Source organism: Podarcis gaigeae, assembly GCF_964106915.1.
Source record: "Podarcis gaigeae genome assembly, chromosome: 11".
NCBI classification, from domain to species: Eukaryota; Metazoa; Chordata; class Lepidosauria; order Squamata; family Lacertidae; genus Podarcis; species Podarcis gaigeae.
The window spans coordinates 25,954,571-25,981,332 of record NC_139687.1 but is presented as its reverse complement, the minus strand read 5'-3'; the positions used below and the strand labels follow the sequence as shown (position 1 = coordinate 25,981,332).

The window sequence follows — 26,762 nt, the reverse complement described above, 5'->3', positions numbered from 1 at the left end:
AAACAATGACAATGACTATTGTAGCACCTTCTGATTTTACACTTCTCCACGAAGAGTTGTTGAGATATATGTTCTAAACACAAGTTTGGGTGACTTGTGATTGCTATTGAAATGGATAGATTCTTTTAAAAAAAATTCCCTGCGTTAGTTTGATGTAATCTTTCCACTTAAAATTCTTTTGGGAGAAAGAAAAAGTAGCTAATTATCGGTAATATAGAGAGAGAGAGCTGCTTATTACAGTAACTATTGTAGTCAATTTATAGAGAGCATAATTGATCCAATTAAACAGCCGTGCTACTGACTTGTGGCTGAAGTTATGGAATGCTGCTGCAGCAGCTATAGAGTTGGAACTAAATAGGTACTTAGAGTCTCTGACTACTACACAATTTTATTTGTATGGCACCTTTCTATAGTTCAAACCATGCTCACGGCATTTTTCAGCATGGAAAAAATACATAATTACAACGTAACAAAAGTAGTCATAATAAATAAAACATCAAAAAGTACACAACAAATATAAAACTAAAGATCAAAAATAAACATACAAAAAATAACATCATCAACAACAGCAAATGCGTGCCCCCCACTGCCCCCCCAATACCCCAGCCCAAGCGTTTGTTCAGCAGTCTCAGCTTTTGTAACTGGAGTCAGGCAGGGACCTGCCCCCTCAGGTGGTGGGAAAAGCCTGCAAGGCAGAGAGCAGGTTTTCCAGGACTCACAGCCCAGATGGTCATCTCTCTATATAAGATTCTATTGTCTAACATCTTGTAAGATGAAAGAAAATGTACTCTTTGCTGGTCATGAAAAAGAATTTGTTTAATAAATAACATATGCGTTTGCATCTGTTGTTCCTTCTGGTTAATGTATAATATATATTTAAGTTTCAAAAGCTTTGATAAATCCGTTGCTTACATAAAATGACAGCAGTATTTGTATCAATGTAAAATGTTGGTCATGCAATAGTGGACAGTTTTTCTACTCAAGAAAGAGGAATCCTCCATGACCACTGGCTAATTTTAGTATTTCTAACACGGAACTGATGCGGGTGGCGCTGTGGGTTAAACCACAGAGCCTAGGACTTGCCGATCAGAAGGTCGGCAGTTCGAATCCCTGTGATAGGGTGAGCTCCCGTTGCTCGGTCCCTGCTCCTGTCAACCTAGGAGTTCGAAAGCACGTCAAAGTGCAAGTAGATAAATAGGTACCGCTCTGGCGGGAAGGTAAACGGCGTTTCCGTGCGCTGCTCTGGTTCGCCGGAAGCGGCTTAGTCATGGTGGCCACATGACCCGGAAGCTGTACGCTGGCTCCCTCAGCCAATAAAGCGTGATGAGCGCCGCAACCCCAGAGTCCACCACAACTGGACCTAATGGTCAGGGGTCCCTGTACCTTTACCTAGCAAGGAACTAACTTGTTGATTTTGTATTTTAGTTTAACTTTATCAAATCTGAACTGATATATGAAGTCCTGGCATGGTTGCAAATTTTAGGAATCATTATTGATCAAGTAATTGTGTGAGCTAGCTGAACAGTGGTGGCAGGGAGAGGAACTATACAAAGACCATTTTAAAAAATCTGTTAGTAGATGGAACTACTTATTCCATCTCTTTAATGATGAATCTGAGGCCTTTTCCTAAACTGGGAGTTAAGTCTGGGAACAGATGGACAAATTCATCCCACTTCTCAACTGTTCATTCAATACTGTATATGACTTTTCATAAGTATGAGAGGCAGAGGAGGTATTATGAACCAGAAGACCAGTTCTGTCAGCTTTTGTGTGTTTCCATTTGTTACACATTTTTAATGAAGACTTATTTGTCTTGCCGGTCCAAAGTCTATAAAGATCTCTCTCTCATATACCCATAATGAACGCATCAATCATTCTCTTAGTCTTAACAGAAGATGCTCCATACTTTTGACCATCTTTTCCAAGCTTGCCACACCATCTCCTATATCTGTTCCAAAAAGTGTTGCATCTTTACCACTAATGAACTGCATTTCAGATAACCCAGCCTCCAGGTTGTGTTCCTGTTCATATATTCAGCCTTTATCTAATTCTGTCTTGGGTGTGTATGTATTCCTTTTCCAGCCTCTCTCAAACTGCTTGCCAGATGGTTGGTATCCTTAAGCACAGTATCTGAGCAGTCACCAAGAGGTTAAACTGCAGAGCATCTACCGTATATGATAGGTATGCTGTTTGCAGCCAGACTGGGTGGTAAACTTTAGTTACTGTTTGCATGCATTTATACATGAGCAATCATAACACAGAGCAGTTTCGGCACCAGAGGAATGGTTCATAAAATAGTGTTTGGTTTTTTTATGCTCTGAATATGACTTTGATTTGAAATCATGCTCCTGCATGTTAAAAATCAGCTGCAGAAGATACCTTTTCCAAAAGAACTGGGCATACCTGTGCATGTTTTCTTAAAGAAGACATGCTGGTATCTCCATATATAATTCCCGAAATACTCTATGGCTCAAATCTTGGCAAAACAAAGGAAGTCTCGACATAAGAAAAATCCTTTGTTGTGGTACATGACTGACAGGAGATCTTGTAGAAATTTTTGCTTCATAAATCTTACTATACAGGTTCCTCTTGATCATGTTACTATGTCATTTCACATTTCTCCCTCATTACCTTGAGCTTTGTCCTTTAAGTGATGTATTGCCATACACACAAGGCAACAGTTAGGTGGAAAGATAAATAATAATGTAGCAAATACAGACTTTTGCATCCTAATTTACTAACATGTGACCTCTGAATTAATGATAATAAAGCAAATAAATAACATTTTGCAGTCTCCTTTACAACGCACAACCTCTAAATGAGTTTTTCTTTTTCGTGTTGTTCACAAATCAGTGTCCAGTTCATTTTTGTTTTTGAAGCCCTCCACATAGTAACAACTCCCCCTTCCCTTGTTTGCGTGCAAACAACAACACAGATTGGCCTAATAGAAAACGCAATTGAGGAACCCTTACAACATTTCTGCCCCCAACAGTATCATTATTTGGCTTGCATGTTACACAGAACTTGAAGATGTCAGGAGGATATCAGCAGTGGATTTGGGCGATGACACTTGTTGTTGTTAAAAGTCACATCTGAATTAATAGATTCAGGATTCATTGAGCTCTCTCAAATTGGTGTCGCATTCACTGCATTTCTGACAACCTTCATTTCCTACTTAGCAAATCGAAACCCAGTAGCCAGAGCCCTGGGAAGTTGTTAAAGCAATTAAAGGCTTCTGTCCCTCAGCACATTGCTTGGTTACCATGGTATCCTCTGCCTCCAAGCCTTTCCTGATGATGTCAGTATGCATAACAGGGGTTATTCACAGCATCTACGTGAAGATGATTCACCCTTTCGGAAAAATCATAAGCCCTTTCCAAAACGCTCTTCTGCTTACTGTTGTGTGAAACGTATAGGTGCAACAGGTAAGTGCTTTACTTCATATCAAATGACTTTAAAATCACAATGTGCTCTGAAGGAAAGGGCTTACCCTATCTTTCAAAAGCCTTGTACAAGCAAATAAAAAATAAGTAGGAGAGTAAGCCTAAAACAAAGGTCTGGGAAGTCCTGTGTGGCTTTTTTCCTTTCGGTAGAAAAATAAATGAGCATTCTCTGTATGAACTATTCACTTTAAGACAGTAGGTGTCGCCTTGAGTAATGTACTGTACTCCCTAAATCAAGGGCTTCATCTTAAATGAAAATGAAATATAACATCCCTTTCTATAGAATATATTGTGTATAAATAAAAGTATATTATTATCCTAACTTCAAATGTACTTTGCTGATATTTACAGATGTGCAGAGTTCATTGTGGGAGGGGTGGGAAGCTGATGCAGCACAGCAGCCAAGAGGTATTAATTATGAGACACAAGTCACTGGTTTAAATCTCAATTCAATTTCAGGGAAAGCTCTCTTGCTCAACCTTCTCTCATTGGCCTACTTTAGATGATGGTCATTTTACTGAAAATTATGTCTAAATTGTTTTTAGAACTTTGGGTGGTGGTGGAGGAATAATGGATGAAGACACACAAATATGACACAGTACTGATGATTATGTAGTGACTGTAAACGGTGGCTTCATATTTGTCTGTGGTTAATAAAAAATTTAGAATCTCAGAAAATTGCAGCAAGAGTTTATGAAGCAGATTCAATCATATTCATTTTGAACTTAGTTGGAACTCTGGGTTTTTTTCCCTCCCATTAAAGGTGCTTACAGTAATTAGTATGTTTTGGCTAGAAAGAGAACATTATCACAGTGACTGTTGAAGGATAAGTTGGTTATTATCTTGTAGATGTTTGGGTTCAGGGTAGAAATGTTCCGGGCCTACTAATACTCTTGTCATTTCATGGTCGTCTTGATCACATTGTTTACCCTCTGTGTTTTTATATATCTGAAAATAATCCTTGGGGCATCTGAGCAAGTGGGCTCTAGTTTGTGAAAACTTATCCCCCAATAATGTTAAGTTGGACTTAAAGTGTCATAAGACTCTTTGTTTCAAAACTTTATATTTTGCCACAGCTCAAATGATGAAAGAAACTTGCTCAGAAAAAACAATATAATGTGACTAATATAATGCTAAAATCAGACATTTCCCTAGGTATTTTTTAATACTGATTACCAAGGTTGTATCAATTAAGTGATAAAGTCAGAAAGGGAAGCCTTTGCAGCTTATGCTTCAAATACTGTGGCTTTAACATTACCTTCAGCGTTATTCATCTTTCAAAACAAAGCACACAGATGGGTTAGGGTTGCTTTTCATTCTAGAGCTTGTTAGCGTGGACATAGATTAAATCTTCGACTGCCTCATTAAAAATAAAAAAACCTTTCACAGCATCTGTCTTATTTCTAATAGATTTATTACTAAGAGGGAGATGTTTAGTCTTTAAAATCAATTAAGGTTCCTCGCTCATCTGCCTACTGATTCTTTAGCTCTGTGGAAAAAGGTCTTTTTCAAATTATCTTTGAAAGACTTAAGGAACTGATTCTTAACCTACAACAGATTTTAAGCTTTAAATGTCACACAAATGCCAGGAAGTCTACACATACTGTAAGGGAGGTGGTTGCACACCAAATAAGTTGCTACATCAGTTCTTACATATGCATGTATTTAAGGTATTTGTGTAGTGCACTTCATACAAATAAATCTCAGGAAGTTTTTTAAAAAATAAAAAAATACTTTTTTTCTTAAACCATTCCCTGCTTGAAGTGTCAGTTTTCATCAGTTCTGCACATTATGTTGGCTATGTGTAAGTGTCCATAATGGTGACTGGCAGGGGTAGAGAATTAAATACGTAGGCATCAGAGCTGGCATGTAATACCAGGTGCTATGGATAAAACTGAAAGAACGTACATTTGTCAGCTTGTACACATATCCAATGTTAGTTATACTTGGAGTAGACCCAATGAAATCAGCGAAGTAACTTAAATTCATTTATTTCAATGGCTCTACTCTCTGTGACATGTGAGCAGCGTTCAAAATTCACCAGGTGCCAGGCGCATTCTGCACCTGGCTATTGGCCATTTGTGACCAAGCAAAGATACCTGGGCATCAGGATAGCACCTCCACTATCTGGAGGTATTGGAGGTATGTGTTTGGAGATCCCTGGATCTTGACTGTTTTCACATACTGTAGAATTCTGTTATATTTTATCTGCACAGTCAGAATGAATTTCAGGAACCAAAATGTATTGAAAAATACGACTTTTGAGCTGTCTGGCCTCAAAATGGCAACTAGGCATTTTGTTTTGGCAACTTTAACTCTGGTTGAAGGAGCCATTTGGCACCTAGCTTATATATCTGAGTTTCAAACACTACATTTGAGTGACGTTCAGCTAAGTTGTATTTTGCTTGGTCTGTGCCAACTTAAAATACTAAGGCTGAAGAACTTTGATGGAGCAGAAGAGCAGGATATTTCTGGTACCTAGAGGCAGGGGAAATTGCAATTATCTCTGCATCTGCTCCTCCCCCCCTTTTATATGGGTTATATCTGTGTGGTCCCCTCTCCTTTTATATAGGTTAATAAATAGGTGCTAATACTGCTGAGCAGCTGCTCTTAATTATAATGTGTAGAAATGAATCCAAAGTTTACTCATGACTAAGTTTCTCAAGTTTAACAGGTTTCTATCTTTGGTGAAATATTTTTAGTGAAATGAAATTTTAATGAAATAGAAGCTGAAAGCTGATGTCAGGCATCTTGCAGCATAGCTTGAGACCACCTTAAATTATATATTTTTTAAAAATTTGTGCTTGCTGCCCCTTTTATCTGAAAGGTATTTGGATGTATCTATTTCTCCTGGAACAAATGTTTTTCATTCTCACAAATAGTACATGTATCAGTTTAATAGCACACATTTTACAGGTGATGGGAACCTCTCCAGTTCTTTATGAGAATGTGGAGTAGTGGCAGTTAAAGTGAATGGATTTATTTAAAGTAATTAAAACACAGATGGAGCTCATCCCTTCACCAAGTATTTGATTGGCAGATACACTGTGGTCAGTGTTTACTCTAGCTGAATACATAGGCACCATCTGCCTTCACTCTGCTTCCAGGAGGCGATGTTGGAAGAATCGTTGTGATTATCACATGAGTTAATTTTAACCTCCCATCTGAGCTTACCTCCAGCCAAGCATTCTTGACTAAGACAAAAATAGAGATGTCAAGGTTTCCACTTTAATGAAAGATTGGCGGTTTAAAGGGATGACACCAGCATGAATTCCAGAGGGGTAGCCACGCTGGTATGGAACCACATAAATCGAGTTCTGTGGCACTTTTTAAAGAGTAACAAATATATCATTCTATAAGCTTTCATGCCCCAGTAGTCATCCTTTATAAGATGCATAAGTCATTGCCTAAATAGGTAGGTTTCTATACCCTGAGGACAGAGATCCAAGAGGAAAATATATGAGGCCAAATGCCCAAGCAATGCAAGTGATAGGAATAGGTGTTGCTTCTATCACTACTAATCAGAGCACAAATGAAGACAAGGCTCAGTCAAGTTAATACAAGCTTCTGTACTAATTTGATTGTACTATGCATATGTTGTGACTGCGACAACAGACACTATTATCACAGACATCCTACTTTATCAAGATATAGGTTCTGGCTCAAAATCAGGTTCTCACCTCTCTTGAGAACTAGCGAGACCTTGCTTAAAATCATTTCAATGAATATAATTATAAAATTGCTACTTGACTAGATCCTTAGTTGCAGTGGGCGTTTTAACTGTTTTTAGCATTGTCCCAAGTATCAGTGCTCTTCCTGGATGCACCAAGAATGTGTGTGTGCTTGTAAGCTATTAAAAGAAGTATGGTAGTGGGAAGAATGGAATGAGATTCCTCCGAAAAGTTCTATGAATGATGTAATGAGAATACTGTTTAGCCTTGTCACTCCTATGTGAAATGTGCTTTGTTCTTTATAAGTGAGTGTAAGGTTCGTCTTTCCACTGTTTAGGGGATTCTCATATTTCCATACTAAGAAAAGAAAGAAGTTATTGTCAAATGGTAAGTTGACTCCCTTTGATGGAGATTAAAGTTGAGTTGGCTGCAATTGATATTGATAGTTTGGTGGCATTTTACTGACTGACCCTGGTCCATGGATTAATGGTAGGAAGAACCAGCTGCTTTTGCCTCATTTCCATCCTGGATGGTGAAATCCATTGAGCAGATATGGATTTTGTATGATGCATTTAAAATACATTGGTGCCAGATGGTCTCAAGAAGTTGTCAGTAACTAAGAAACAATTGGATTAACAATTGTTCTCTGCTTTCTGAAATGTAGCAGTACTAGTGCATTCAACTACAATGTATCAACTAACACATTAGAAGTAATAGTACATTGAAAAGCACATTTTCTTCTGAAGATAAAAGCTAGCAGCTGACGTTGTGATATTGCTGATTGGTTGAATTCTCCCTTCCCATTGTTTAATCCTACGTGTTCCATAGATGTTTGTATAGTTCGGTGCAATAACAATATTTTATTATGTACTTTAAAATGTGAATAACTTAAAAGTAGTAAATAGAACTTTCTTCAAAAGTCCAAGTATGTAGGAAATTCATAATTTTATTTTATATTGAATGCTAATTTATAGCAAAGAGCAGCCTATAAATTAACTTTCAATATAAATTGGCAAAACGGGGCACTACCTAATGAATTGTATTTGTGTGTGAAAGTGGCAACAGCAACCTGTCCCTTGCTCCTTATTTTCTGTTTGCTTACATTTCTTCTTTCTTTCGTTCTTGTCTTGATGCCACAGTAGTTGCTTGAGTTGCAGATTAGGGCTTTATAAAATGTATGCCTTAGGAGTAAAGTTTAGGGCTAAATACAGATCACTTGGCAGCAAGCGGGTTGATTTTGGCAGGCATGTGTAGGGAAGCTGCTGCTATAGGAAGGAACTTTGCCAGCAGACAGGGTGCACACGCTCCTTAGGCATATAATCCTTTCTCAGTTGTCAAACTGGCATATTTACAGTCAGTGAAAAGAAAACCATCACACCCATACAACACCATGCCCAGCCGGTCCAGAAAGTTATTCGAATGACAGTGTGTTTTGCACACAGCCACCTATTAAATGTTTTATTTCTTAAAGAGATGCTGCAGAGGAGGCCGAGCGATGAGTAGAGCTCAATTCCAGGTGTGGTAGTTATGATTTCTCATCAACTCTGCTCAGGAGAGGCAGGTGGATCTTCCCTGGAGTGTCCCTCTTCTCCAGCAGAAGCTGTGTAAATAATTTACAGCACAGTAAATAGTGATCACAGGAAAATATGCTGTAGATTTGGATAAGCTGGGTGGGGAGCAAAGCTTGGTTCCTTGACAGATGAAGTGCCAGCTAGAAATGTGGCCCACTGCATTCAGAGATTTATCTGCATAGGGCTTTATATACCACACCATTTGAGTGCCTACACAGTGCCCAGGCTGCCCTCTAACTATTAAAACCAATTATAAAACGCAATTATAACATTCCGTAAAAATAACAATGCTAAAAGAGGCAGGTTCAATTGATGAAACAGACATCAGATATAAAACCATCTACCCAGGAACAATAGTCTTTGTTATCTGATGAAACACAGCGAAGGACAGAGCCAACCAAGACTCATGGGAGCAAAAGATTTCCATTGTTTGGGTGGAACCACCAAGGAGGCTTTTTCTCTTTTCCTGATCAGCTGAACCTCCACACAGTCTGAACACAGGGAACCAGATCTTACAGCATGCACTATAAAGTTGACAAGTAACATTATTTGTTACTATAGAAAAAGAAGCGGCAAGCCTTTCTTTTTGCTGTTGATTGGGAAGGTGGGTTTCTCACCATCCTAAAAAGACAAAGGAACATTTGTTTCTATACAGTCAAAATTCCTCACTTCATATTAAAATGCAGGCAATGTTTATACATTTCTAGCTGAGAGATGTGTTGTGACGGGAAGAACCCATGGGGAGTAGATTTAAATGCAGCAGTTCTGTTTACTCTTTGAAATCTTCTTTATAAAATGCTCTGTGTTCTGCATTTGGATTGGTGGAGGTGGAGGAGGACAGTTTTATCTGAGAACAAAGGGTTGATAGCTGACCTCGGCCAACATCTGAGGGAAGCCTTCTTCTGAATTGCTTCTCTAGGCACCTTGCAATTCTTTTGAGATGAACAAGGGCAGCCCAACTTGCATACCAACATTTAAAACTATGTGCCGGTTCTGTGCAATGTTAAAGGAGTGAGCAGAATGTCAATAACATTTGTGAGCAAATATATACTTAGTCTCTAGACCAATTGCTCCAAACTTGCTTCAGTCCAAATGTTGTTGGACTACAAATTCTGCAATCCCTGTCTATTGGCCATGTTGACAGGGGCTGATGGGAGACGGGACGACATCTAGAGGGCATCAGGTAGCGAAGCCTGATTTGGACTCTCCAGATGGGAGGTTTGATGTCCCTCTCTTACATAGTACGGAAACTCCAGATTCAGATATTGTAATAATGCACTTTGCATGGGGCCTGTCTATGAAGACTGTTGAGAAGCTTCATTTGGTTTAAAATGCAGTGACTAGGCTTTAGTCTGTTGCACGTAGGTCAGAGCATATAATTTTGTGTTTTGTTTTTTGGTAAGCCCCATTGCTTCCCATTTGCGCCTGGGCTCAAGTCAAAGTGCTGGTTCTAGTCTTTAAATCTCTAAATTGTTTAGTTCCTGTTTACATTGAAGATTGCTTGGAAACCGAGATCAACATTGGAGGTCAGTTAACCAAAGAGACTACCTTATCTGTGGCGGTTCTATTGTGTTATAAAACTCTTCCAGTTAAAATTAGTCAGGTTTCCTCCTTGAATTGAATTGAAATTGAAGACTCTCTTATTTTGACTGAATTTGAATGTGTGGTGCTTAGTTTTATTGCTGCAAGTTTTAATATGCAGGGCTTTTTTAGTCTTGCTTGTGTAAGGTTGGTTGCACTATGTTCATTGCTGCTTTTAGAAACAGTCTGTTAACCTAGCAATCCTTTGGCCACTGAGATGCTCTTGCCCTTCTGGCACCAGTTGATAGGGCCACAAAAAGGGTGTGTGCCAGCGAAAAGGAGTAGGGGGAGTTGTTGGACTCAAAGGATCCAACACCACCAAGTCACCATGCCTCCATACTGGAGATTAAACTGCACCAAGGATCAGTGGGTACCTTCTGTGCCAACTTTTAATTCCCACTGAAAACGTTTCCATTGTGTAGTCAGGCATCAGCAACTCTACTGCTGATGTTTGTTTTTAACTTTTTAATTACAGTGGTACCTCGGGTTAAGTACTTAATTCGTTCTGGAGGTCTGTTCTTAATCTGAAACTGTTCTTAACCTGAGGTACCACTTTAGCTAATGGGGCCTCCTGCTGTTGCCGCACCACCAGAGCACAATTTCTTTTCTCATCCTGAAGCAAAGTTCTTAACCCAAGGTACTATTTCTGGGTTAGCAGAGTCTGTAACCTAAAGCGTATGTAACGCGAGGTACCACTGCATTTTTTGTTTGATTTTGTTTTTATACCTATTGTAAATCACTGCAGTATATTTTTATATGAAGGAAATACTCATTTGCCCTCATTTTGTCCTGTTGGTGAGAACCCAGCAAAGATTTGGATTCTTCAGCCTCTGTCTCTTCTCCTCCCCCTCCTAAATTTACGATTATTCTGTGCACTCTGCTGGATACAGTTAGTAAAAGATTGTATAGTTACTTATCTCCTTGGCTCAGGGGTTGCATAACTCTATACCCTCCAACATATCTCCGAAGAAAATAGGGATGTCCTAAGGAAAAGCGGGACATTCTGGGATCAAATCAGAAACTGGGACAGCTTTTGTAAATCCGGGACCGTCCTTGGAAAATATGGACACTTGGAGGGTCAGTTGTTCATGTGATTTTAAATCCGAGAATGAATACATTACTGTGGAAACATACAGTGCAAATACTTAGCTAAGTGTGAAGAACTGTCCTACTAACTCGCTATTCCCACAAGCACATAGAGAGACATGCTTTGAAGTAGGGTTGTCAAAGAAGCTCTCTTTTTGGATGGCTTGGTCAGTAGGCTATCTGTGGGTTCTTAAGAAAGGGATATTATCCAGAAATTGTTTATAGCCTGGTGGCTCATTCCTGTTGTTGTGCCCCTTTTTTACGGTGGGGAGGAATTGCTGTAAAATTTAGCTTGTGCACTTGGATTCAGTTTCATAAAGCTTTAGAGCTTTTGTTCCTTTCTGCAGGAAGCTTGGTAGCTCTTCATTAGCACCAATGAGAAATGTTTTCGTCTTAGATTCAAGTGTTAAATGGTCTGAATGTAAACTGTAAGACAAATGGAGCTCCTACAGCTCCAGCTGTGATATAAATAGCATTTTTCTCTCACTTTCAGTTTTGATTTTTAGGCCTTGTAAGTTCACGCAAGCAGTTTTCCGGAGAAATTCTGCCTTTATACATGGTGCTTCAGTGAGGAATAAAATGTTTTGTCCTTGTTCAAAAGGACTACTGTATGTGGTCTTTTTTTTCAAATAAAACACATAAGCGTGCCTTTTCTCTTCCTTTTGAGTACAGCTCTTGTGGGAATGAAACAATGTGAGAAAACAAAGCAAAATGTGCAACATGCTTTTTTTTTTAACCAATATGCCTCTACTGAACGGATCCAACCAGGATTTTCTACGTCCAGTACACTGTATGTGTATTAGGCCCTATGATCTACTCAGAAAATAGTACACAGATTTGCATATGTTTTGTCATATGCAAATTTGTGTCCTCATTTGCAGGTGGAGTGGAAGGCCCCAAAATAAAAGTGTGCCAAAGGAAGGGGTAAACAGTAATTTAGAACCTTAGGCAGACCTGTTCAGAGCTTGTCTGAGGCCCGGGGCAAGTGTATGCCCCATGGGACTGGTGTCCAAACAACTCTTGATTTCGCCTACTGGTTACAAGGTGGGAGCAGCCAGGCCAGTTCATGTCACAGAAATTCCTTAGATGGATACCAACATATTTTGCTTCATAAAGGAATGATCAAGGACTTCTTTTTTATAGGCTGAAAATGGGAAATATTAATTCACGGATGTCTTGTGCCATCATTATATTATTATTAGAGTGTGCTGTTAAGCATTGTGTGCTGCTAAAACACATAATCAATTCAAGCAAACAACATTTAAAGTTAACACATGCACCTTGTGGATGAACTATATAGATTTTGTCTTCCTAAACTGAGTTTTCAAGTTTAAGTTATTGTGAATAAGTTGCTTTTCAAATAGTGAAACGAGACAGATTAGAAAAAACCTAAAAATTTCTAATCATGTTTACAACATACTTGAAATTCTTATAAAGTTTTTTCATATATAGCAAAAATCCCCAAACAATAAACTACCTTATGTGCAGCAAACCTTGTGAGAAATCTTGAGTGCAAACTTTTTGCACTGGCACTGGATGAAGAGTCTTCTTTTTATAGTAAGAAACTGCTTTGAATCCACCTAGAAGTAGATTTTTAAAAACTTACAATAAATTTTATTGGTGAGAAATTCCAGTGCATGGTGTGATCTGTATCTACATTTTCCAAGGAAAGCAGAAACCTTGGCATTATTGCTTGGGAAGGAACTGTTGCTCTAGCCCAGGCAGCCCCAAACTCGGCCCTCCAGCTGTTTTGGGACTACAACTCCCACCATCCCTAGCTAACAGGACCAGTGGTCAGGGATGATGGGAGTTGTAGTCCCAAAACAGCTGGAGGGCCGAGTTTGGGGGTGCCTGCTCTAGCCTGTGTACAGGGGCAACTTGCTGATGTATGAAGGATGGTATTCATTATAGCTCAGTTCTGCTGTATGAACCTGCCTAGAGCAGCTGAGCCACAGCTGAAATCATATTTAAAGGAAACACTGAGTAGGCTTGAAAATGTGTGTGTGTGTGTGTGTGTGTGTGTGTGTGCATGCCCCTAAACCACAACAATAGCATATCTGAAGGATCTCTTTATTGTGATCGAATATAATACAACTGAAGACAGTAAAAACGTCTGCATTATGTCTGCTTGTTTGCATTATCTTCAAGGACACCTTGTAATCTCAGTAAGCTTCCCTTTATTGCATCCACGGATTTATGTTATGGAAGAGCAGAGGTATTGGCCCCGTGGTGTAATAAAACTATGCAGTTAATTTAATCAAGGTGCTGAAAAGTCACAGTTCTCAGGATTATATTTTGTTATGTCTTTTTACTATGGAATATTCCATCAAAATCCTGCTATTACGTATCTATAACATCTCTGTATGGTATGGAAGTGATCATCAATAAGTTCCAAGCTTGCAGTCAATGACCTTAAGGCATTGCAATAGCTGTAAGAGAATAAATTATTCCTTAAATGAGAGTAATAAGTGCTAGGTGGTGGTAGAAGATTGCTTTCTGCAAAGGAAATCATGGGCAGAATACAGTAATGTCATCAGCAACCTAAAATGCAGAATGAAACAGCCATGCAAAGGGCTAGGTATGCTGAGCAAGGCAAGTTGTATGGTAAAAATGTACAAGAGTATAAACTGCTGAGTAATACACTAGGAAAGTGCAGGTCATCTCTGGCAATCCTGTTCATGTCTACTTAGGAGTAAAGGCCCAAAGGAGCCTCTCACCCTCAAGGAGGTATGTGTAGGATTGCAGCTGCAGAGACCACTTTTCATGTTCAAGATTAGGAAGTGCAATGCATCTGAGAACATTAGAAAGGCCCCTAATGTAAAATATGGTATTAAGACTTTATGCAGGCATGGCCAGACTTGGCCTTCCAGCTGTTTTGGGACTACAGTTCCCATGATCCCTGACCTCTGGTCCTGTTAGCTAGGGATGATGAGAATTGTAGTCCCAAAACAGCTGGAGGGCTAAGTTTGGTCATGCCTGCTTTATAGTGTTAGAAACTGTTGGAAATGGAATATAACCAAATCTGTGCTTCTTCCTGGCTCTTGCCTTGCTGGCTCATCCTCTTGTTTTGCCTTTCCTTGTCCTCTCCCTTGTTGCCTCTTGCAGGGATTCTTTAACAGAAACCATGCGTACAGACAAGACTGGCAATATAAATCTGCTGTATGATCCCTAGTGCAGACAGATGTTTTGATGAGGCAAAGTACCACATAAATCATATCTGTCCAACACAGAACCAACTGTTTTAATTTTAAACTGTTTTATACCTTAGGAATATAGGAAAATTCCTTGTAATGTGGTCAGGCCATTGGTATGTCTAGTTCAATACTGTCAACCCAGACTGGCAGACTAGCTCTCCAGGGTTTCAGACAGGAGTCTTTCTAGCTCTATCTGGAGATGCTGCAAATTAAACCTGGGACCTTCTGAATACAAAACAAATGGTCTACCCCTGAGCTACAACCCTTTTCTATGGTGTGAATAATGTTCTGTAAAATCTAGAGGGCCAGTGTGGTTACAGCAGCCTTTCTCAGCCTTGGGTCCCCAGATGTTGTTGGACTACAACTCCCATCATCCCTAGCTGACAGGGCCAGTGGTTAGGGATGATGGGAGTTGTCGTCCAACAACATTCAGGGACACAAGATTGAGAAAGGCTGGCTTAGAGTGTGGGACTAGGAGCTGGGAGACCAGGGTTCAAATCCCCACTGGGCCATGAAACTCACTGGGTGACCTTGGGCCGGTTGTTGCTTCTCATCCTAACCTACCATATAGGGTTGTTGTGGGGGTTAAATGAGGAGGGTCAGAACCATGTACATCACATTGAGCTCCTTGGAGAAAAAAGTGGGATGGAGGTGTAAGAAATAATGAAATAAACTGTGTTCTATAGAATGAGAACCAGTTGGAGTAGGGAAACTTTGCTATGCATTACTTACCATGGAAAAATATTATGGAAATATGACAATTTGTAAATGTATCCACATTACTCTTATAGCTTCATTTCAGGATATGAATTATAAATTTAGGATTATATGGATTTATTTATTTTTAATAAAAACCCTAATCAGGGTTTATTATTAGCAGCATAAAGAATGCATTGAAAGAAGGAGATGAATGGAATTTCTTTGATAATTTCATTGGAATGTAACGTCTTCTTAACAAGTTTATTTTTGTTGCTTTTGGAAGAGATTTCAGGTTTGAGTAATCACTGTTTACCGATTGGCAGTGCTTGTGCAGACTTTTGACAGCTTTTTGGGTAATTTCAATATTGCTGTCATGCTGGAATTCTTTGCCTACACTATGTGAAACATTGCAAATATTAAACAAGATGATCCTAAATATAGACAATGAACAGCATGCCTATAATAAAAACTGAATATAATAGTTTTAGATGCATAAAAATTTTATATGCCTATTAGCAATATTGCTTAATGCAACTGTAGACATAACTAAATATTTCTGTTATGGGATTGTGCTAGTTATTCACAATTTTAAAAATGTACTTGCTTTTTAATTAACTATGCATGGTTACAAGGTCAGAAATTAAATTCATGAGAATTTAAACACTAAAACTATTATCACTTGGATCCTTAAATAATTCTATTTAAGGAAATTCACAGAAAAAAAATTTCCCATCCTCTATTTCCCCCTGCAACCTTCTATACCACCACCACACTGCAAAAAAATTAAAACCTCTCTCAGAATTGTGAGGGACCTTTCTGAATACTTTGGGATGGGGTAGAGAGGGAGAAAGAGCGAATTGGAACAGTGGTGCAGTTAGGTAATTTTAGACTGGATTTAATTACCCTACAGGTGCACTTCTCAATGAGGTAATGTCCTCCTGCTCATTCTCCTGGAATTCTTCTCCAAAGTACTGTACAGATGGCACCACTGAATGAGAAACTTTCCACCCTGAGAAGTTATTGAAGCTTAGGATCTAAGCCATTGAATCCATTGCTCTTTGCAGGCCTTTTTTTTTTTTAAGATTTTAGATGGAAGAATAGTTCTGTACTGAGACATCAAAATCATGACAAGTGCTCTTAACCTGTGTACCCACTGTCTAGGCAAAGGATAAAGTGAAATTCAGGATTTGTGAGAATTGTGAGTCATTGAGAGATGATGACTTGAGTTGTATAAATATAAAACTAGGTAATCCTGTTGTGGGAGATTACCAGACTAAAGTACTAAAGGTTGCACGATTTTCAGCCTTTGGGGCTTAACCTGGAGAAAATTAGACTTCAGTAAAGTGGTTGTTCATATGCACTTAGAGAATGCTGCTGTAATTTTGTGGTTGTGTTTTCCTTCATAATTTTTTGAGTTAAATATCAGCAATGTTGGCATGTGCCACTTAAATGTCATTATCCAGATACACGCATTAAGCTATTGTGGTACATTTATGCCTCTTACATTCCAGGTACTGTACTTCATTGTGACCTTTGTTCCTTTGTTGCATCCTGTTCGCTGACTTATTACAGCCAGCTCTTCAGCGAGTATGCTTCTCGGACTTTTGATAGCAGAGGCATGCTCATTTTCTAAATGGAAAATGCTCTTAAAAGGCAAACATTTTGTGTTAACAATTTTGTCTCGTTAGTGGAACCCACCTGTGGTGCTACTGAACGTGTTGCAGTTCTGGACATGGCTCCTGGATGGAAAGGGGAACAGCCAAGAACAGCAACTTATGCAAAGGGCAGGTCATTTGAGGACTTTCTCCTTCTGAATAATCCTGTCTGTCCACTGAGGTTGCAGATGTCTTGCTATCATCTTAAATAGATGGGAATACAGGAAAGGGTTATATTTTGTTATGGTGTCCAGTGTGTGAAAATATCTACCTAGCTCTTTTTCTAAAGATTGTCAGTTGATACTTAGAAAAATGAGAGAAAGCTCTCTTCTAGGCTGGGTCCTGTGTATTGCCATTCAGTGGTGTAGCGTGGGTTGCCAGTGCCTAGGGCAAGTGTTGCACCCTCCCCCCCAGGCAGCTGGGGTGGAGGCACATGTTTTATTTAATGGAATTTGTATACTCCATTATGGGGAGCGGGGGCGGACAACAACCACTAAGCAGTTTAATAAAACTAAAATGTCTATCAACATTATCAATAACTTGTTTTTAACTCTGACTTTTAACTTTAAGAAAATCAAAATATAAATAAAATCAGCAGTTCAGGATATTCATAATAAGAACAAAAATAAAATGTATGCTAACCATGCATATCGGGGTAAACACAAAAAATTCTTAGTAGGTGCAGCAAAGTTGCCTGCCTAATGTCAATGGGCGGGCAGTTCCAGAGTATAGGTGCTGTTGCACTAAAAGATTGATTCCTTACAAGTGCAGAACGAACACTATGTGGCAACAGAAAATAGGGATGCTAAGCATTATCCTGTATCTTCACCTTAACATATGAAAGTGACCTCCCACCCCATTGTCAATGCCCTTTCATTCCCTCTAGTGACTGACTGCTTTCCCCTTTCTGTCTGGGTTACCGTACCACCTCTTTCAACCTCTTGTTTTGATCGCTGCTAAATTGGTTAATCCCATTTTCCAGACACTTTCATAGTTTAGTCTAAGCAACATGTAATCAGCTTTTCAGAAGCAAACAGCTGGCTGTGTCTCAGGAATAGAAACCAGGGTGCCCTGTTAAAAGTAAGCTGTTTTTCTCTTGTTGCCGATTTAGTTCTACACATTGTGTCTTAGTAGTATGGGGAGTTAATGTATTTTACCGAAGTGTGAGATGCTTATCAAATAATAATAATAATAATAATAATAATAATAATAATAATAATTATTATTATTATTATTATTATTATTATTATTATTTATTATTTATACCTCGCCCATCTGGCTGGGCCTCCCCAGGCAGATGGGCGGCTTCCAAAAGAATATTAAAATACTGTGATACATCAAACATTAAAAGCTTCCCTAAACAGGGCTGCCTTCAGATGTCTTCTAAAAGTCTGGTAGTTGTTGTTCTCTTTGATATCTGGTGGGAGGGCGTTCTACAGGGAGGGCGCCACTACTGAGAAGGCCCTCTGCCTGGTTCCCTGTAACTTGGCTTCTCACAGTGAGGGAACCACCAGAAGGCCCTCAGTGCTGGACCTCAGTGTCCGGGTAGAACGATGGGGGTGGAGATGCTCCTTCAGGTATACTGGACCGAGGCTGTTTAGGGCTTTAAAGGTCAGCACCAACACTTTGAATTGTGCTCGGAAACGTACTGGGAGCCAATGTAGGTCTTTCAAGACCGGTGTTATATGGTCTCGGCGGCCACTCCCAGTCACCAGTCTGGCTGCTGCATTCTGGATTAGTTGTAGTTTCCGGGTCACCTTCAAAGGTAGCCCCACGTAGAGCGCATTGCAGTAGTCCAAGCGGGAGATAACCAGAGCATGCACCACTCTGGCGAGGCAATCCGCAGGCAGATAGGGTCCGAGCCTGTGTACCAGATGGAGCTGGTACACAGCTGCCCTGGACACGGATTTAACCTGTGCCTCCATGGACAGCTGTGAGCCCAAAATGACTCCCAGCCTGCGCACCTGGCCCTTCAGGGGCACAGTTACCCCATTCAGGACCAGGGAATCCTCCACACCTGCCCGCCTCCTGTCCCCCAGAAACAGTACTTCTGTCTTGTCAGGATTCAATCTCAATCTGTTTGCCACCATCCATCCTCCAACCGCCTCCAGACACTCACACAGGACCTTCACTGGTTCTGATTTGAAAAAGAGGTAGAGCTGGGTATCATCCGCATACTAATGAACACCCAGCCCAAACCCCCTGATGATCTCTCCCAGCGGCTGCATGTAGATGTTGAAAAGCATGGGGGAGAGGACAGAACCCTGAGGCACCCCACAAGTGAGAGTCCAGGGGTCTGAACACTCATCCCCCACCACTTTCTGAACACGGCCCAGGAGGAAGGAGCGGAACCACTGTTTGACAGTGCCCCCATCTCCCAGCCCCTCAAGACGGTCCAGAAGGATGTTGTGGTTGATGATATCAAACGCCGCTGAGAGATCCAGCAGAACTAGGAAACAGCTCTCACCTTTGTCCCTAGCCCGCCGGAGATCATCAACCAGTGCAACCAAGGCAGTTTCAGTCCCGTGATGAGGCCTGAATCCCGACTGGAAGGGATCCAAATGGTCCGCTTCTTCCAGGCGTGCCTGGAGTTGTTCAGCAACCACTCGCTCAATCACCTTGCCCAAGAATGGAAGATTTAAGACTGGGCAATAGTTGGCCATCGTGGCCGCATCTAAAGATGTTTTTTTAAGAAGCGGTTTAATAACCGCCTCTTTCAGCAGGTCTGGGAAGTCTCCCTCACAGAGGGAAGCATTCACCACCCCACAAAGCCCATTGCCCAGCCCTTCCCGACTAGCTTTTATAAGCCAGGATGGACAAGGATCAAGAAGACAGGTGGTTGGTTTCACTCGTCCAAGCAGCCTGTCCACATCCTCGGAGGTAACAGATTGGAATTGATCCCACGCAATTTGACTAGACAGGACTCTAGCACTCTCCTGCCCCGGCCCTGCTCCCACGGTGGCGTCTACCTCTTCCCGAATCTGAGCGACTTTATCTGAGATCATGTGGCCCGTACTGGGCCTCGATGTAGCAGGTGGTTCCGCTAAATTGCGGACCACCTGAAAAAGTCTCCTGCTGCTGTTTTCTGCAGATGCAATAGAGGCGGTGAAGAAAGTCTTCTTCGCCGTCGCTACCGCCACTTGGTAGGCTCGACATTGAGCTCTAACCTTTGTCCGGTCAGCTTCAGAATGGGTCATCTGCCACTGGCGCTCTAGCCGTCTCAGCGATTGCTTCATTGCCCTCAGATCCGTGGAAAACCACGGGGCTGTCCGGGCTCCATGCAATCGGAGAGGGCGCTTCGGAGCCAAACAGTCAGTAGCCTTGGTTAACTCCACATTCCAGCGGGCCACCAGGGAATCAGCCATCAACATGGGATAAAGCATCCCTTACCACTCTCTGGAAACCATTTGGATCCATTAAGTGGCGGGGGCGGACCATCCGAATCAGTCCCACCTCCCTGCAGAGGGGAAGCGTCGCGGAGAAGTCAAGTTGCACCAGGAAGTGGTCTGACCATGGCACTTCTTTCGTTTCGCTTTTACACCAACATCCATGGAGGTAAACACCAGGTCCAAGGCATGTCCGCGGCTATGGGTTGGGCCAAACTTATTCAGGGATAGCCCCATGGAGGCCATGCTTTCCACGAAGTCCCGAGCGGCCCCTTGTAAGGTCATGTTGGCATGGATATTAAAATCCCCTAGGACAACCAAACTAGGTGTCTCCAGGAGAACATCCGCCATGACCTGAAGCAGCTCGGGCAGGGAATCCTTGGTGCAGCGGGGAGGTTGGTACACCAAAAGGAATCCTGTACTGCCCCTATTGCCCAACGTCCAGAACATGCACTCAGAGAACTGGGTCTTCCCAATAGGACACCTGGTGCAAACTAATGACTTCCTAAACATCACTGCAACCCCCCCTCCCCACCCACACGGCCTGGGTTGCTGTGCGTAAGAGAAACCTGGTGGACAAGCAGCGGCAAAAACAAGCCCATCTGCTTCATCCAACCAAGTCTCTGTTACACATGCCAGGTCAAATCCTCCATCCATGATCAAGTCGTGGATGGCAGTGGTCTTATGAATCATTGACCTGGCATTGCACAGCAGCACCTTCAGGTCATGTGGGTATCCCTTGCTGATTCTAGTATCCGTCCGGTCAGGACCAGACCCGGAGGCAGGGATAGTCCTCAGACAACGACTAAACCTGCCTCCTCTGTAATGACATGGTCTGGTCTTAGCGTAACTCCTCCTCCTACCCGTAATCACTGAGATCGGTTGTCCCAGCGCATCCCCCTCTGTGGAACATGCCCCAGCCATTTTGTTGGCTGGGACCCACTCCCCGGCAGCCCTGACCCCTCCCCTTAAGAACAAAATAAGACCTTAAAACAATAAAAAAAACCAGAAAACAAAAAACAATACAAATAAAAAACTATAAAAATAACAAATCCATTAAAATCAAACAAATTCCCAACTAAACATCCATGCCACCCCCATGCCTGTCCCCGCATATAAAAAAAAAAAGGAAAAGGAAAATTTTAAACATTTAAAAAAGAACTCTGCGCCCCTCCGGATCCCCCTGGGCCGCAGCAGCAGTGACAGCAACCGTCCCTGTGAGGCCTGTCAGGCCTCGCCCTGGGCCAGGTGGTAAGCGGCAAGAGCAGGGCCCTCAGACACTCAAACAGGAGAGTCCTCCTGGGCAGCAGAGCGCAGCAGTCCTTGTGAGGCTTCAGGCCCCGCCCTGGGCCAGGTAGGTGGTAAGCGGCAAGAGCAGGGCCCTCAGACACCCACACAGGAGAGTCCTCCTCCTTTGTTAACTTTGTTACACTATAAATGTTTTCATACAAAACTTACACAAAAGTAAAAATAAAGCTCTTCCTCTCCTCACAAAAACTACTGTTAAAATTTACTGTGGTGCGTACCTTATGAGTTGTGTAGTATAAAGCCAGTGTTGCTTGAGAAGGTAATTAATCAAGCTCTTGGTTCTGTAAGGTGAAGCAGATGACATATTTGTGCAGGCTTCAGTAAATAAGTTGAAAAGCTCTGAAAAATCAAACATTATGTGACTCAGTTGCAATATAATATATAATGGAATTCTTGCTCTGGCTGTTGAATGTCTATTACTCTGCCTTCCCTGGGTTTTATTTCATTGATTTTTAATTTTTCTGAAAGTTGTATTTTAAATCTTCTAAGCAACATGTTTGCTCCCCCCATTGACAGTTTTAAACACACTTCTCGTGGGAGGGAGTTCCGCATGCTCACCACTGCCATGTGATTCGTCTTATGTGCCTGTCAATCTGATGTGCTGTACAGTCGTACCTTGGAAGTTGAACGGAATCCGTTCCGGAAGTCCATTTGACTTCCAAAATGTTTGGAAACCAAAAATTGACTTCCGGGTTGGCGCCATCGCCGAATGGCGGGCTCCCTCCGTGCTCCGGAGGGAGCCGGCTCGGCAGGGGTTGGGTTCTACCGCGCCGGCGACGCGGGGACCCTCAAAAGCCATGGGCACGGAGCCCCATGGACATGGTGACTCGGCTGGCACCTTTGCGCCCCTCCCCGGCCCGCGAAAGAGCCTTTTTAAAGGCTAAGGAACGGGCGCCTGGGGGGGGTGGTGCTTTGAGTCCGCCGCTTCCCCTGCCGAGCGAAGCCGCATGCCATTCTGTGGAGAGCGCTAGCTTCTTCTATTGAAAATTTGGATCCAAAAGAAAAACCCGTGAGTAATTGGACTATGGATTAAAAAGAGGGATAAATTTTTAAAATTTGATGCGAACGGGGGAGGTGGAAAAAGGAAGTCAGCCCCCCCTTTATTGTAGAAAGACAAAACAAAGGACTTGACAACTAAGATCGAGTGTAACCCTATCTTGATGAGCTAACAACTTCGCGAGGGAAAATTATAAGTTTGAGCTGGAGGAGAAAAGGAGAATTTGCATTAAAAAGCAACCCCCCCCCCCCGGAATCCCTGGAGCGATCTGCGAGAATACCTGGAGAAGAGTAATGGAGGTCTTGACAGCTGTCAAAGAGCTGTCAAAACGGAAGAACAAAATAGAGACGGTGTTTTGAGGACTTTGCCAGTTACATTTGGATATAAATTGGATACAAACAAGCTATTTGGACTGGTGGATGTGATCTGGAAGGGAACTCAGTTACTGTAATCCATCTAGAGGAGCTGAGGGATATTGCATGTGTTTTTGCTAGGAAACTTGAACAGTTGAACAGAACTTTCAACCTCCTGGGAAACTGCAGAAATGGAACATTATTTTGTCTACAGAGGTCTACATTCTACAAGAAACAATGGATTTATCTGTTGGAAAATGAAAGGGACATGACGTAATGTTTTGCTCCTGAATAACAAGTCTCTGCAGAGGAATTAGAAGCTTTTGGAAAAAGAACCTTTCTGCGGGAGAACAGGGAAACAAAAAGGAGGAGAGTGACCGACAAGAATAAGGAAACAACAAGAACTGGACAGAACTGGAAGTGGGGACATTTGGGATATCCAGATTTGACAAGCTTATGGAAATAAAATTGGAGTTTTTACTCCTGGATACAAAAATCTGGATAGAAGAAATGAGCCCCTTTTCGAGATAGACTCCTTCTAAGATTGGACACTTGTGATTAAAAATGACTGGTAAAGAATCAGAGAGATATGGGTTTAGTGAAATGTGGGAACACCAGGAAGATATTAGAATTGGAGGGATATAAGGAACGCAACAGGGAAAGAGGGGAGGGAAATTTGGAATCCAGAGGCTGTAAAATTATTTTTTCTTTCTTTTTGTATTTTCTTTTCATCTGCACTATATCTGAAAGGGGGGAACTCGTGGAAGGGAAGACAGATCTTAGGGGATGGGAATTTGAAAAAATTGGGTTATTGACGATGAGTGTAATTTGGGGATAAGAACTTGTTGAATTTAATTGTTTATTTAGAAGATTTGGAACACAAGAGGGGGGAGGGGGAAGTCCTGGTTATTGGAAGAAGTGTATAAATTGGATTTAATTTGTTTTAATTTGGAAAATCTTAATAAAAATTATTTTTTTAAAAAAAACACAAAATGTTTGGAAACCAAAGCGTGGCTTCTCATTGGCTGCACGAACTTCCTGCAGCCAATCGGAAGCCACTGAAGCCCTGTCAGACATTCAGGTTCCAAAGAACGTTTGCAAACCAGAACACACACTTCTGGATTTGTGGCGTTCGGGAGCCAAAATGTCTGGGTACCAAGGCATTCGGGATCCAAGGTACAACTATGCTCTGATTAGGACCTCCATGGCCGGTCTTAAAGCCTGAGCAGGCTCTTATAGGTGTGAGCTGTCTTTCAAATAATCTGCTTGGTCCATTTAGGATTTTAGATAGAGAGCACTTTAAACTAGCCTTGGAACACACTTTCAGTCAGTGCAGCTGGTACAGAACTAGTGTTTATATGCTCTGATTTCCTGCACACACACCCCTCCAAGCAATTGGGAAGCTTCTTTGTGCATTTGCTGAAGTTTCCAAGCAGTCTCCAAAGGTCATCTTCAAAGATGAACCTTCTAAAGGAAATGCATAGGCCTGCTATTATCTCATTTGTCTGCCCACTTCTTTCCGAGCCTTATTATCTTATTTATTATACCACCCTTCACCCAAGGATCACAGGGCAGTTTACAGTATAAAAACATAGCTTAATAAAATAATAAAAAAGGAAAATGATAGTTTGACTATGCCGGAAAATTTGTTTTGGCTTCTGTTTAAGGAAATGTTTCCAATAGTAGCATCTGACAGTACTGCAGATTAGTAACGAGAAAGTATATGTGGTATTAGCATTCATAGTTGTGCCTTCATGTTCTGTCTTTCCCCTTATCTTAGTCAGGGATCATTGTGTCAGACCAGTGGTTTCTTTCCCATTAGCTTTGCAGTTTGCTTTCTTGTGGCTCTTTATTCTAATTTCTGGCGCATATTTTTATATAGAGAATTCAAAGAATACAACTTAAGCACAGCCCCTCTGCAAACAAGTGCTGTGAATGTATTTCAGCATGGCAGGAATGATTCTAAAAAAATGTTTGTTCTGTTCTTAACCACTTTTACTCTAGTGAAAATCTTTCCCAGCCCGTGCTTTCATTGTATTATAAATGTTCACATTGGCAGTGCATTTTTATTATTTGGTGAAATTATAGCCTACTTTTCAACAATAGCTCCAAAAGGGGGTTGCATTTAAAGAAAAAATAAAATGGCAATAAAGTTTCAGGAACAGCAGTTGTAGATTAAAAACTGACATTCAGCATTTAAGCAATACCCGAATCATTAAAAGCTTGTCTGAAGAGAAAGGCCTTAACAATTCATTTGAAGGAGCCAGTCTCTGGGCAGTTGCATCATACTGGCTAACTATGTTAGAGCTTGGGGGCCACCACAAAAAAGGACTTCTTTTGATCAGTTTTGTAATGCAAATGTAAGTCTTGTATTAAAGAAGTATACATGCATATTTATTTATTGTCAACAGAAGGTTAACCATGAGACAAGCTTAAAAAATACAGGAAAGTAGTTTGATACTAATAATAGATGATTAATCTAAGATTAGTGTTTTGTAAGTATGCTAGCAGTCTTTGCAGTTGTCCATGCTGATAGTAGATGTGCTGTTTTAGAAAACTTTAAATATGCAAAGATAAAGCATAGCAGACATCTAGACTGCATTTCTTTTTCTGTGCAAAAGTGTGTGACCCTTTAGAAGCACTTTGCCAGTAGAAAAAGTACATTTCCCTTTATTTTTTTGCTTCCCTTTATTATTCTCTATTTGTGTAATTTCATTGATGGTTTTTTCTTTTTATTATGGACATCTGGAGGTGTAATATCTCATGGGGATCTTGCTGCCTTGTTAATCATTATTGTGCTCTTTGTTAAATGGAGCATTTCCTGAATATTTCCTGCTGGGAAAATGGAGTAGCTTTAGCATAAGACATGGCAGGATACTTTGACTAGCTGAGCAGTCTACTACATTATCCATAACCATTTAAATGCTTTCTGTGCACTCTGGAATTCTCTGGAGGAAGGAAGTCTACAGATTTACAGCGTTCCAGTAGGTGGGAGGCATGCTTTCAAAAGCAATGTTTGTTTCATCTTCATGAATGAAACATGCATTGAATTTCAGTATGTATGTTTTGAAATGGGTAAGTAGAGATGGAAACTACTGCACACACAAAGACGTACAGTAGTCGTCCTGAAAAGAGCATTATGTGAGAAATGAGAAGACTGGTTAAAAGACTGTTCAGGGGCAATGTCGTATTCCTGTTACATGGATATGCAAAGCTGTTAAAATGTTAAGAGCTGATACAACTTGTTGAAAAGATTGCAGGTGGATGGCATCTGGAATGTTTAATTTCTTTGGGAGGTTAATGAACTTCATGCTTCAGGATGGTATTGGTATAGACATTATAGGTCCAAACTAGTCAAAATTAAGCATTTTATGTCCACACCATTGCTACCTCTGAAGGGTGAAGTTGCTTAACTTCTGGAAGTCCCAGTTTCAGGTGGGGAGTGAAATAATCTAAAATAGAGAATAAAAGCAGATCGGACTCCGCTGTTAACCTCTTGTGGGTTATATCCATATTTTGTCAATTGGGAAAAGTCACTTAATTTTTGTAAGTGGTGGGGATGTGTCTATACAGTGGTACCTCGGGTTAAGAACTTAATTCGTTCCAGAGATCCGTTCTTAACCTGAAACCATTCTTAACCTGAGGTACCACTTTAGCTAATGGGGCTTGCCGCTGCCGCCGCACGATTTCTGTTCTCATCCTGAAGCAAAGTTCTTAACTCAAGGTACTATTTCTGGGTTAGCGGAGTCTGTAACCTGAAGCATCTGTAACCCGAGGTACCACTGTACTGAAATTCTTCACAGTAAATAAATGAAGGC

The 26,762-nt window shown here is 41.0% G+C and overlaps 1 protein-coding gene across 16 annotated transcripts in view; it reads left to right on the top strand.

Moving 5' to 3' along the window:
* PAM (peptidylglycine alpha-amidating monooxygenase) overlaps positions 1-26,762 on the top strand; it is a 131,597-nt gene that overhangs the window by 17,119 nt on the left and 87,716 nt on the right. For 2 of the 16 annotated variants that reach the window (XM_083702250.1, XM_083702246.1), the window contains exon 1: positions 3,319-3,425. The exons of 11 other annotated variants lie outside the window; for them this stretch is intronic. The gene's annotated coding sequence lies outside the window, so the exon portion shown is untranslated. Of the gene's footprint in view, positions 1-3,309; positions 3,426-26,762 lie in introns of those variants that run through there. 3 more of the 16 variants (XM_083702257.1, XM_083702259.1, XM_083702253.1) reach the window with 3 other exon arrangements.